The sequence below is a fragment of the Moschus berezovskii genome, chromosome 18 (genome assembly GCF_049115385.1).
Source record: "Moschus berezovskii isolate FMDL1 chromosome 18, NW_MosBer_1.0, whole genome shotgun sequence".
Lineage (NCBI taxonomy): Eukaryota > Metazoa > Chordata > Mammalia > Artiodactyla > Moschidae > Moschus > Moschus berezovskii.
The window spans coordinates 15,472,636-15,485,965 of record NC_142477.1 but is presented as its reverse complement, the minus strand read 5'-3'; positions in this window follow the sequence as shown (position 1 = coordinate 15,485,965).

The window sequence follows — 13,330 nt, the reverse complement described above, 5'->3', positions numbered from 1 at the left end:
TGCAGCGTGTGGACTTCTCATTGCCGCGACTTCTCTTGTCTCAGAGCACAGGCTCTAGGTGCCCAGGCTTCGGCAGTTGTGGCTCGCAAGCTCTAGAATGGTGGTGCACAGCCTAAGTTGCCCCTCAATATGTGGAATCTTCCCGGGCCAGGGCTCAAACCTTTGTTCCCTGAACTGGCAGGTGGATTCTTAACCCCAGACAACCAGGGAAGTCCAGCATGGCTAATCTTTGAAAGCGCAAAGTTGGGATAAAATTACCACTTTGTGATTCCACACAGGGACTCACCCGTCACCTTTTTTACCACCTTCACAAGATTTTGCCTCTCTCTTCCTCCTCTTGCTTCCCAGAAAAATTGCTCATGGCTTGATATGGGGGCCAGTTTCACCATCCAGTTTCAACAAGCTCATCCTTAGAAAAATTGAATGTGGTATAGTTGTAGACATCAGACCATCTCTCATCAACTCATTCATTAATATAAATAACTAGTACATCAAACGATCAAGATTCATGGGATGCAATCACAAGCATTTTTTAATTAGTTCACATTGTCCCTTTAAGAGGGGAAACTCTTTCCTTGGCCCATGCTCCTCTGGCGGTCCTTGTCAGCCAAACGGGTTGTCAAAATACCCCCACACTTCTGCGTGGGTTGATAGCAGCCATCTGCCTTGACCGTGCCTCTGCCATCCACTTCCAGCTAGTGACAGGACCCCCTGACTTTTCCACAGTAACCTCCCTCCATTTCTCCCTGTCTCAGCTACTAAAAAGGACAAATGGCCCCCTAGACTGTGTTCCAGCATTTATGGTGACCATTATCAGTGACTGGAGCCCATGCCATACTGGTCATTAACTATTTTGAATATTAATATTTCTTTTCTGTTGGTTCACTGAACTTCAGTCATATTGTTTGGGTATCACCAGTGTGGGAGTCCTAGGAATAGGTGAAGAAAAGCAAACAGAGCCTGTGGCACTAACGTGAAGCCTCTTTGCTCAGAACCCCAGCTCTCAAAGACGTAACAGAAATGGAGGCACAGCCTGCCACTTAGTTCTTGTGATGGGTCAGAGTCCTCACCTCAAAACCCATGTGTGGCCTTATTTGGAAATAGGGTCTTTGCGGATGTAATCAAGTTAGGATGAATTCATACTGGATTAAGGAGGGCCGTACACCACATGACTCGTGTGTTTATAAGAGGAGGACATTGTGGACCCTGAGGCACACACAGGAGATGCCATGTGAGGACGGCAGGCAGGAATTGGAGTGATGCCTCTGCAGACCAGGAATGCCAAGGATGGCCAGCAACCACCAGACACTAGGAAAGGAAAGAAAGGATCCCCTCTGGAATATCCCGAGAGACTTGGTCCTTCGGACACCTTACTTAACTCTTGGAGTCTCTGGAACTCAGAAAGTAAGTTTCTATGGTTTTATAAGCTTCCCTGGTGGCTCAGTTGTTCAAGAATCCACCAGCGATGTAGGAGACATCGGTTCAATTCCTGGGTTAGGAAGATCCCCTGGAGAATGGAAGGGCTACCCACTCCAGTATTTTTGGGCTTCCCTGGTGGCTCAGATGGTTAAGAAGCCACCTGCAATGTGGGAGACCTGGGTTCAATCCTTGGGTTGGGAAGATCCCCTGGAGAAGGGAAAGTCTACCCACTCCAAGATTCTGGCCTGGAGAATTCCATGGACTGTATAATCCATGGGGGTCACAAAGAGTTGGACAGGACTGAGTGACTTTCACTTATAAGCCACCCAGTTTGTGACACTTGGTTCTCTCAGCCATAGGAAACTAAGACATTCCTCTTGGCCTGTGGCAAGCGGATCCCTCAAACTTACTTGCGGTTGAATGGGACTGCTCTACCCTAAGCACACCCCTGCTTCGCAGTTCTCCCCATATTCAGACACCCTACCTATTCCCCTGAGTGTACCCACCGTGGTAACAGGACCTCCGTTCATTTCAGGGCTCCACCCACTCTTACCTGGCCACAGCCCCCAGCAGTCAACTCAAACTGGCGAGAAGGACACGGCTCCTACAAACCACCAGGTTCCCAGAACTGGTCAGCTACTTACTGTCACTCTTTCAAACACATGGACCTGTCCCATCTCAAGCTCCTAATTTCCCACTGCTCTTAGCACAGCCACTGGTGCCCTAGAACCACTGAATTTAATACTTTTGGGGCATTTCAGTGACCAATGATTTCTAGAATTGCTTTATGAGTATCCACAATTGTCCTCCTGTTTTTAACCTGAGTCATTTAAGGCAATGTCAGGAAAATTCATATTTTTGTGAACACTTTTCAGTGTATATGGTTCCAAAGAAGAGAAAAAGCTTTGTCCAATATTTTCCACATAATTGCTGAAGTTATTAGGTGATAGTTGTTCTCCAGTAGCCCGTCTCACTTCCGCAGTATATCAGTTGTTGAGTTGTTCTGTGTCTTAATTCTCATGAATTCTGGCATTAAGTCAATGTTAGGGTAGATCCATTAGCTTTTTCTAGTTACTGTTAATGAGCTGAGTTAAACAAAGCCAATATTCTGCACTATTGATGGAGAGTAATTAATCACTTTATTCATCCGTATGTGTAAATGCAGTCATGCCGTTACTAAGCGCCCGATAAACAGCTGGTGTCAGTGTGGAATAAGTGGATTAAATAGAAAGAAACCTATGTGTGTCCAGTGCATGCTTTTTGGTAAGCCCACCCATTAACATTTTTATTATAATGCTTAAAAATCATACTCAAATTTAGGCTGTTGAGAACTAACAGATTGAATTTGAACCTGTTTCTTTTGTGATTTCCCAATGAAAAATATTTCCTTTGTTGTACAGTTGTCTCATTCTCATTGTTTAGAGTGCTGGTAAATTGTCATATTTGATTACTTTTTCTTAGGGTTTGACAGTATATAATTTAAGGGAATGTAAGGACAAGTAAGAAAATAGATCATCAAAAATAGGAAAATAAATATAAAAATTTGGAAGCTAATTTCTAACTATGGAATTTAAATTCCATAAGTAGAAATTTAAATATATCTATGTATATATATACACGTGCAGATACAGATAAACACACATATATATGCTACATATATATCATATATAGAATAATATAAAATAATAATAATATGTTGCATATGTGAAGACTGAAGTCAGAGTCTGGATTAGTTCCCTTAAGAAAAGAAAAGGTGGCTTGTATTGTATCCCAGTGTATTTTCATTTGGTCACATCAATGGCTTTTCTTCATGTGTAGATATAAATCAATATATACTTTGTCTATATCCATTATGGTATATATCGTGATTGCAATTACATAAGCTATTTCTCCCTCCCTGTTTTGCTAATTCAAGTCCTTTTCTTTCAGAAATAGTTTAGGTTCAAAGCCAGAACACAAAATACTTCTGAATTTACTGTACATTCACTCCCTGAGCAGTAAGTCTTCAGCAGAGAGAAACACATTTTCCAAAACTATTTCGTATGCACAATAGGGAAATCTTAAAGTTTCTTCAAACTAACTGTTCTCTATTCTACCAATGGTGACTGAAGAATCTTTTAGTTATTATGTCCTGTATATAATCATCAAATGCAGTTAATTTTTGTGCATATTTGTTCAATGTCAGTGTTAATTTTATTTTCCTAATAAGGAGCCACTAAGCCAGATCTTTAACAAACTAATTAAATAACTCTATGGTACATGCAAAATGGCTGTCTGAGGAGGACTTACAAATAGCTGTGAAAAGAAGAAAAGCGAAAAGCAAAGGAGAAAAGGAAAGATATAAGCATTTGAATGCAGAGTTCCAAAGAATAGCAAGAAGAGATAAGAAAGCCTTTCTCAGCGATCAATGCAAAGAAATAGAGGAAAACAACAGGATAGGAAAAACAAGAGATCTCTTCAAGAAAATTAGAGATACGAAGGGAAATTTTCATGCAAAGATGGGCTCGATAAAGGATAGAAATGGTATGGACCTAACAGAAGCAGAAGATATTAAGAAGAGGTGGCAAGAATACACAGAAGAACTGTACAAAAAAGATCTTTGTGACCAAGATAATCACGATGGTGTGATCACTGACCTAGAGTCAGACATCTTAGAATGTGAAGTCAAGTGGGCCTTAGAAAGCATCACTACGAACAAAGCTAGTGGAGGTGATGGAATTCCAGTTGAGCTATTTTAAATCCTGAAAGATGATGCTGTGAAAGTGATACACTCAATATGCCAGCAAATTTGGAAAACTCAGCAGTGGCCACAGGGCTGGAAAAGGTCAGTCTTCATTCTAATCCCAAAGTAAGGGAATGCCAAAGAATACTCAAACTGCCGCACAATTGCACTCATCTCACATGCTAGTGAAGTCATGCTCAAAATTCTCCAAGCCAGGCTTCAGCAATATGTGAACTGTGAATTCCCAGATGTTCAAGCAGGTTTTAGAAAAGGCAGAGGCACCAGAGATCAAATTGTCAACATCCGCTGGATCATGGAGAAAGCAAGAGAGTTCCAGAAAAACATCTATTTCTGCTTCATTGACTATGCCAAAGCCTTTGACTGTGTGGATCACAATAAACTGTGGAAAATTCTGAAAGAGATGGGAATCCCAGACCACCTGACCTGCCTCTCGAGAAACCTGTGTGCAGGTCAGGAAGCAACAGTTAGAACTGGACATGGAACAACAGACTAGTTCCAAATTGGAAAAGGAGTACGTCAAGGTTGTATATTGTCACCCTGTTTATTTAACTTATATGCAGAGTACATCATGAGGAACGCTGGGCTGGAAGAAGCACAAGCTGGAATCAAGATTGCTGGGAGAATTATCAATAACCTCAGATATGCAGATGACACCACCCTTATGGCAGAAAATGAAGAGGAACTCAAAAGCCTCTTGATGAAAAAGAGGAGAGTGAAAAGTTTGGCTTGAAGCTCAACATTCAGAAAACAAAGATCATGGCATCTGGTCCCATCACTTCATGGGAAATAGATGGGGAAACAGTGGAAACAGTGTCAGACTTTATTTTTTTGGGCTCCAAAATCACTGCAGATGGTGATTGAAGCCATGAAATTAAAAGACGGTTACTCCTTGGAAGGAAAGTTATGACCAACCTAGATAGCACATTAAAAAGCAGAGACATTACTTTGCCAACCAAGGTCCGTCTAATCAAGGCTATGGTTTTTCCCATGGTCATGTATGGATGTGAGAGTTGGACTGTGAAGAAAGCTGATCGCTGAAGAATTGATGCTTTCGAACTGTGGTGTTGGAGAAGACTCTTGAGAGTCCCTTGGACTGCAAGGAGATCCAACCAGTCCATTCTCAAGGAGATCAATCCTAGGTGTTCATTGGAAGGACTGATGCTAAAGCTGAAACTCCAATACTTTGGCTACCTCATGCAACGAGTTGACTCACTGGAAAAGACTCTGATGGTGGGAAGGATTGGGGGCAGGAGGAGAAGGAGTCAACAGAGAGTTAGGTGGCTGGATGGCATCACCGACTCGATGGACATGAGTTTGAGTGAACTCCGGGAGTTGGTGATGGACAGGGAGGCCTGGTGTGCTATGATTCATTGGGTTGCAAAGAGTCGGACACGACTGAGCGGCTGAACTGAACTGATGGTACATGAATAACAAATTCTATTTTGCCAACCTATCCAATATATATATCTGTATCTTAACCTATATAGTTTCATACAAAAAATGATTTAGAGAAAAAATATCAATACACAACCTATTTTAATGACATACATGTTTTGTTTCAATATTCTATATGTTGGACCACATAGACTGTATCTGTTTTGTAGATGTAGTTGCACCTTTTTCATGGTTATTTCTTGGCAGCTATAGAAGAGTATTCCATGGATATCTCTTCATTAGAATACATAAGTAGTCAGCTATTATTAAATAAAAGAACAAATTGATGGTATTTTTTCACTCCTAAAATCTAGATTCAAATTTGAGATACTCTAATGGTAAAGACATGAAAGAATGAACAATTATCAGCATTATGTCAAACTTTTACCTCTAAGGAGCATTATAAAGAAGGAAACAATAAACCAGTGAAAAGTCCGATTGTTTTCTCTTGCTAAATTGAGTTTGATCAGAAAAAAAGCAAATTCAGCCAATTATATGTATGTATGTGGAGTTTGGGGCTTCTTTAGTAGTTCTGCTGGGTAAGAATCTGCTTGCAATTCAGGGGACCCTAGTTCAAATCCTGGCTTGAGAAGATCTCCTGGAGAAGGGATTAGGCTACCCACTCCGGTATTCATGCGCTTCCCTGGTGACTCAGGCGGTAAAGAAACTGCCTGCAGTGTGAGAGACCTGAGTTTGGTCCCTGGTTTGGGAAGATCCCGTGGAGGAGGGCATGGCAAACCACTCCAGTATTCTTGCCTGGAGAATCCCAGAGGAGCCTGAAGGGATCGCAAAGAATCAGACACAGCCGAGTGACTAAGCACAACACATGTGGAGTTTTAATATTATGGAAAATTAATTTTATAGTTCTTTTGAGGCAAATAGGGATAACAGAAATGTAGATTTACTGTGTGCTTTGTAAGAGAGGCAGAGTATTTTTTTTTAACAATCTTATGTATTTGGACTTAATTTGTATATAATTTATCGATCTTATATATTCCCATATTTTATGAAATTAGGAAGTGACCTATTGAGACATTTCAGTTTGTATTTGATTGTGTAATTTAATCTTAATACAAAACTCAGCTTTTTTGGGGGGAAAGCTTCATATGACCTATAGTTGAACTTTTGTCAAACTATTTTGGGAACGGAATTTGTAAAATTAATTTAGAACAACAAAGCAGTTTTATTGTTTGCCTTCACAATGCTACCTGTAGAAATCTGATTAAGGAAAAGTGTCAAAATTTTACAATGATTAATTACAGCAATAATATACATTTATACTTATATGCTGATATATTTATAGATTTTGTTAAATATGCAATCAATGATCAAATATGAATAATGAATGATCAAAAATAGAGTAACTTTAAAATGTTTTAGTACATCTATAATGGACTGGTTCGGTCAGTTCAGTCACTCAGTCATGTCTGACTCTTTGCGACCCCATGAACTGCAGCACGCCAGGCTTCCATGTCCATACCAACTCCCACAGCCTACTCAAACTCATGTCCGTCGCGTCGGTGATGCCATCCAACCATCTCATCCTCTATCATCCCCTTCTCCTCCTACCTTCAGTCCTTCCCAACATCAGGGTCTTTTCCAATGATTCAGTTCTTTACATCAGGTGGCCAAAGTATTGAAATTCCAGCTTCAGCATCAGTCCTTCCAATGAATATTCAGGACTGATCTTCTTTAGGTAACCGTTACAAGTTATTTCTTTAAAGGCTAAAGTGAAAGTGTTAGTTGTTCAGTCATGTCCAGCTCTTTGCAACCCCATGAACTATAGCCTGCCAGGCTTCTTTGACCATGGAATTCTCCAGGCAAGAATACTGGAGTGAGTAGCCATTCCCTTCTCCTGGGGAATCTTCCTGACCCAGAGATCAAACACAGGCTTCTGCATTGCAGGCAGATTCTTTAGTGTCTGAGCCAAAGACCAGGAAAAATGCTAACAAAACAGTGGCAAGTAAAAAAGGAGTCTGGTTTTAATTCTGTAAAATATAAAGTAAAAAATAATATACATTAATGGATCATAGAGGAAGAAAATGCAATGAAACATTCCCGATGATTGCCTCTGACTTACATGATTAATGTGATTTCATCTTATTTCTTTTAACTTTACTGAATTTCTTACTTTTTACATTAATGTGTATTACTTTTATTTTTTAAAAGTCTTAAGAAGTAATCAAAAGAAACTGCATTAAAAGGCACATAAAAGAATGTCATCCCTGACAAGTTTGGAAAAAGACTAGATTAGAAAGCCACATAGGTCTGTTTGCTACTGCAATTTTTATGTCAGATATTTCAAGATGAAAAAAAAGCATATGGTAATTAGGGCCCAGAATTATGCTAATGGAAGCACATATTGGAGAAAATATCTTGTTAATAGTCACATTAACTGATGATTAAGGAAGAAGACAGTTTGACTGATAGACTTCCCCCAGACATGGTAACAGAGCTGAGTGTTACCCCGGCTCCCGCCACTTGTTGGAGATTCGCACTGTTTTTCTTGTTTTTAATTGTCAATATAATGAGCTCAGTAATAAACGGCTTGATGAGCAGTTTTCACACCTATATCATGTCTGCTCTTTGGAACTGAAATTAAATGTTACAAGATCATATACATAGTTGTAAGAAAAATTCTAAAATGTCACTAATTTATTCATTATTAATGCTGTGACACATTTCAGTGACAAACACAATTAATTCCCAAGCTGATATTGATGTCGCATTTTTTTAAACTTTGTCTTAAAACAAAACTATCATCCTTTAAAAATAATCAATATAACTATGATACATTATGTTTTCAGCTATCTAAATGAACAGAAACATAGTCTTCTAAATCCAAAACACTATCTTTCTGGGCAGTATGGGTATTTTCGTTATAGTTTATATAATTTCTTGAAGGATAATTAGGCTTTGACAAACATATATTCTCACTCTGCATGCCTATATTCACATCACCTTTGTTTGCGTACTAATGTGCTCAGCATGTAAAAGCTAAAAGATAGTTGACAAATGTATAGATAATAGGGCTTTAGGAATAACTTTATCTGTGCTGTCTTGAAGTTAAGTTTCAATTTGAGAGAGAATACATCTGCTTTTGCATAATATTTTCCCAATGTATACTTACTTTAGCATAAATATATAAAAATATACATATTAGCCTCTTATAATGTTGCAATTTTGTGCATTTCCAAACAGTAGTTGCAATTTAAAATATATTTGAACCTTCTCAATTTCTGAATATAAGGCTAGATTATTTTCCAATATTTCTCATTTGGGGATTGTCTAGAGTCAACATGGTCTCATCCAATAATAGTACCTAAGAATCTGGAAATACGTTTTTTTATTTGCTCGGAGTTTTTCATAGGAATTCCAATATTCTCAAGGTAAATTGCCTGTCTTATTAAATAGTTCTAAGAATCCCACACACTAGGATCATAACCTATCACAGCCCACTACTGCTCGTTGTCTAGGAAAGTAAAATTGAGCTTAAGGAGAATAAAAACCTACATAATTTCTTTTTAAGTTTGAGATAAAATGAAGCACTTAAAAGAAAATTTTGGTTCAGGGGGTAAACCAAATTTTTCCATTTCATGGCAGAGAGGTGGAGAAAAAATGGACACAATGACAGACTTTATTTTCTTTGACTCCAAAATCACTGCAGACAGTGACTGCAACCATGAAATTAAAAGACATTTGCTTCTTGGAAAGAAAACTATGACAAGCATCAGTTCAGTCACTCAGCTGTGTCTGACTCTTTGCAACCCCATGGATTGCAGCACATCAGGCTTCCCTGTTCATCATCAACTCCCAGACCTTACGCAAACTCATGTCCATCAAGTTGGTGATGGCATCCAACCACCTCATACTCTGTCATCCCCTTCTGCTGCCTTCGATCTTTCCCAGCATCAAGGTCTTTTCCAAGGAGTCAGTTCTTCTCATCAGGTGGCCCAAGTATTGGAGTTTCAGTTTCAGCATCAGTCCTTGCAATGAATATGCAGGACTGATTTCCTCCAGGAGGCTGATTGGATCTCCTGGCAGTCCAAGGGACTCTCAAGAGTCTTCTCCAACACCACAGTTCAAAAGCATCAATTCTTCAGCACTCAGCTTTTTTTAGAGTCCAACACTCACATCCATACATGACTACTGGGAAACCACAGCTTTGACTAGACAGACCTCTGTTGGTAAAGTAATGTCTCTGCTTTTTAATATGCTGTCTAGATGGGTCATAGCTTTTCTTCCAAGGAGCAAGTGTCTTTTAATTTCATGGTTGCAGTCACCATCTGCAGTGATTTTGGAGCCCCCCAAAATAAAGTCAGCCACTGTTTCCACTGTTTCCCCATCTATTTCCCATGAAGTGATGGGACCGGATGCCATGATCTTAGTTTTCTGAATGTTGAGCTTTAAGCAAACTTTTTCACTCTCCTCTTTCACTTTCATCAAGAGGCTCTTTAGTTCTTCTTCACTTTCTGCCATGAGGGTGGTGTCACCTGCATATCTGAGGTTATTGATATTTCTCCCGGCAATCTTGATTCCAGCCTGGCATTTCACATGATGTACTCTGCATATAAGTTACATAAGTAGGGTGACAATAAAGTGTATTAAAAAGCAGAGACATCACTTTTCCAATAAAGATCTGCCTAGTCAAAGCTATGGCTTTTCCAGTAGTCATGTATGGATGTGAGAGTTGGACCATAAAGAAGACCGAGGGCTAAAGAATTGATGCTTTCAAACTGTGACTGGTGAAGACAGCAAGAAGATCAAGCCAGTCAATCCTAAAGGAAATCAACCCTGAATATTCATTGGAAGGACAGATGTTGAAGCCACATCTCCAATACTTCAGTCATCTCACGTGAGGAGCCGACTCATTGAAAAAGACTCTGATGATGGGAAAGATTGAATGCAGGAAGAGAAGGGGATGATAGAGGATGAGATGTTTGGATGACATCACCAACTCAATGGATATGAGTTTGTAGAAACTCCGGGATATGGTGAAGAACAGGGAATCCTGGCATGCTGCAGTCCATGGGATCACAAAGAGCCAGACAAGACTGAGTGACTGAACAACAGAATAGCTACAAAGTTGCTATTTAGTATACATTAAAATTAAGGAAAGAATATGTAGAGATAAAGGGAAATATGTTAGAAAGAGTCATCATCTAAATAATATTTTACTTGAATATTAACAATGAAATCTTTCAGTTTTGGTTGATTTGGGGAGAAGACCTTGTTCCTGGTTTATCTAGAACAGGTTGGTTTATGCCTGTTGTCCTGACATAATTATTAAAAAAACAGCCTTTTAGTCTTTATCAAATAACGTCCCAATTTGATTCTACTATTAGTAATAGTTGCTTCTATTCACTTTATTTATCCCATTCTTTTCCATGGATTTGGGCTTCCCTGGTGGCTCCGATGGTAAAGAAGCTGCCTGCCATGCAGAAGACCCGGGTTAGATCCCTGAGTTGGGAAGATCCCCTGGAGAAGGGAATGGCAATCCATTCCAGTATTCTTGCCTGGAAAATTCCATGGACAGAGGAGCCTGGAGGGCTACAGTCTATGTGATCATGAAGAGTCAGACACAACTTAGTGACTAACATTTATCAATAAGAAACTAAAACAATGAGAGGGAAACAGTATTTGTCTTCCCCCTTTTGACCAGTGAGGATACCAAGAGCTTCTGGCTAACTTACGGCAGAAGACCCTTTCTGTGCAACTGTTGAAGCCTGTGGGGAGCTTCTCTGCTGCATCACCTGCAAAGGAATCGTCTGTGACATCTAGGCTTGATTTGCCTAAGAGATGATTTCATGCCAAGTTACCCAGACAGAATGGTGACCAGAAAAGGCATTGTATGGCTTGATGTTCAAGCTCAACAGCATGGTAATGCATGGCTGGTCACAGAGACCTGAGAAGCCCATACTGTAGGTCCCAAGCACCTCAGAAAGTGAGACCTCATTATTGAGCTGTCTGTCCTCTCTGTCAGGTAAATTCCCTCTGTGGGAGAGGGTGTGACTGCTGCTAGCTGTAGGTCATACCAACCATGGTGGTGTGATTTACATCTCAAAGCCAACATTCCCCATTTCATTAAGAGCCATTGCAAGTTATTGAACTTGTGTGACTTTTAGATGTAATCACTTTTTCACAGCTATATTCACTTGCTCTGGGAATGCGAATAAAGGTTAAAGAGAAGAATTATATGTGGATTAGATTTTCCATAAAGGAAGCAAGACCCTTAAGCAAAGTTATGTACTGTGCTTCTTGTAAAGTTAAAATTGAAGCATGTCTTTGGGAAAGAGCTAAATCGTGTTTTTCTACATGCTGATTAAATCACCTGATTTCAACTGGGCAGGAGACAGGAGTGACATGGTTTCCATCCCTGGGTTGGGAAATCTCCTGGAGAGGGAAACGGCAACCCACTCCAGTGTTCTTGCCTGGAGAATCCCATGACTACAGGAACCTGGCAGGCTACAGTCCGTGGGGTCACCAAGAGTCAGACACAACTGAGCACACACACACAGCAGCTGGGCTATGTAATAACAACATGGGGGATAATGCAAAGAAATCATTCACCCTGTATGTGAGAACATCCAAATACTCTTCCTTTGTAAAGCACAGATCACTAAGGTTAACTAGGATTATCTTCATTCTTAGTTATTTGCTTCTTTGTACATTCTTTAAATCTCAGAACTTTTTAGCAAGCGTGATTGTGAAACCGAGGACACATTTTTAAATATGAAAAGTGAAAGTGAAAGTCACTCAGTCGTGTCCGACTCTTTGTGACCGTATGGACTGTAGCCTGTCAGTCTCCTCTGTCAATGGAAGTCTCCAGGCCAGAATACTAGAGTGTGTAGCCTTTCTCCTCTCCAGGGAATCTTCCCAACCCAGGGATCGAACCCAGGTCTCCCACAATGCGGGTGTATTGTTTACCAGTTGAGCTATGGGACCATGTGTTTTTCTCTGTATCATGGTTCTAATACGTGAATAGGTAGTTCATGTATTAGAACCTGGAAACCCCCTACCTATTTTGCATAAGCTTCCACAGAACCTGTCCATTCCATGTGGACTTTCTATTAACAGAGGCACCTCCTTATCAGCTCACCATTGAATCCTTGGTTTCCAAAAGTACCTGTTACAGTGTGGACACTCATACATATATGTGTTGATTATTTGAATGAATGAAATGAAAAAAATAGCTGAAATACATGTATTTTGGTAATTGAATAGTCTCAATATACTATAAAGAATGTATATTCTTTACCATCCTGGTACTGAAAGCCCTTTGAAATTAAAGATCTCACTTTCCCAGTTTTGTATATTTGTCCCAACATTATGCATCTGGCTATTTTCTGTACCTTTGAGATCCTCTTAACCTTCCTCCCCAACCAAACCTCATCAGCATCAGTTATGAATGGACCACAGTGTCCTCCCTCATGTTGCCACATACACTGCACACATACCCTGAGGTTACTAATTTGAGATAGAGCAGAACAGCCTGTACTGAATCTGCAGTGAGCCACACAGGTACCAGTTTTGAGCTCTAGTGCCTCAGACATGGCCTAGACACCTGTAAGCTAATGATGCTCATGTGAAATTGATTGTGGGAAATTCTTCCCACAGTCTTCTGTAATCCAGCCATTTTATTGCTCAGAAACCTACCAGAATAAATGCCAAATATTCCATTTGGGGTTTGTCACAAATTGTTCCCAATGTATCATCTGGGCGCATCGTCTGCTA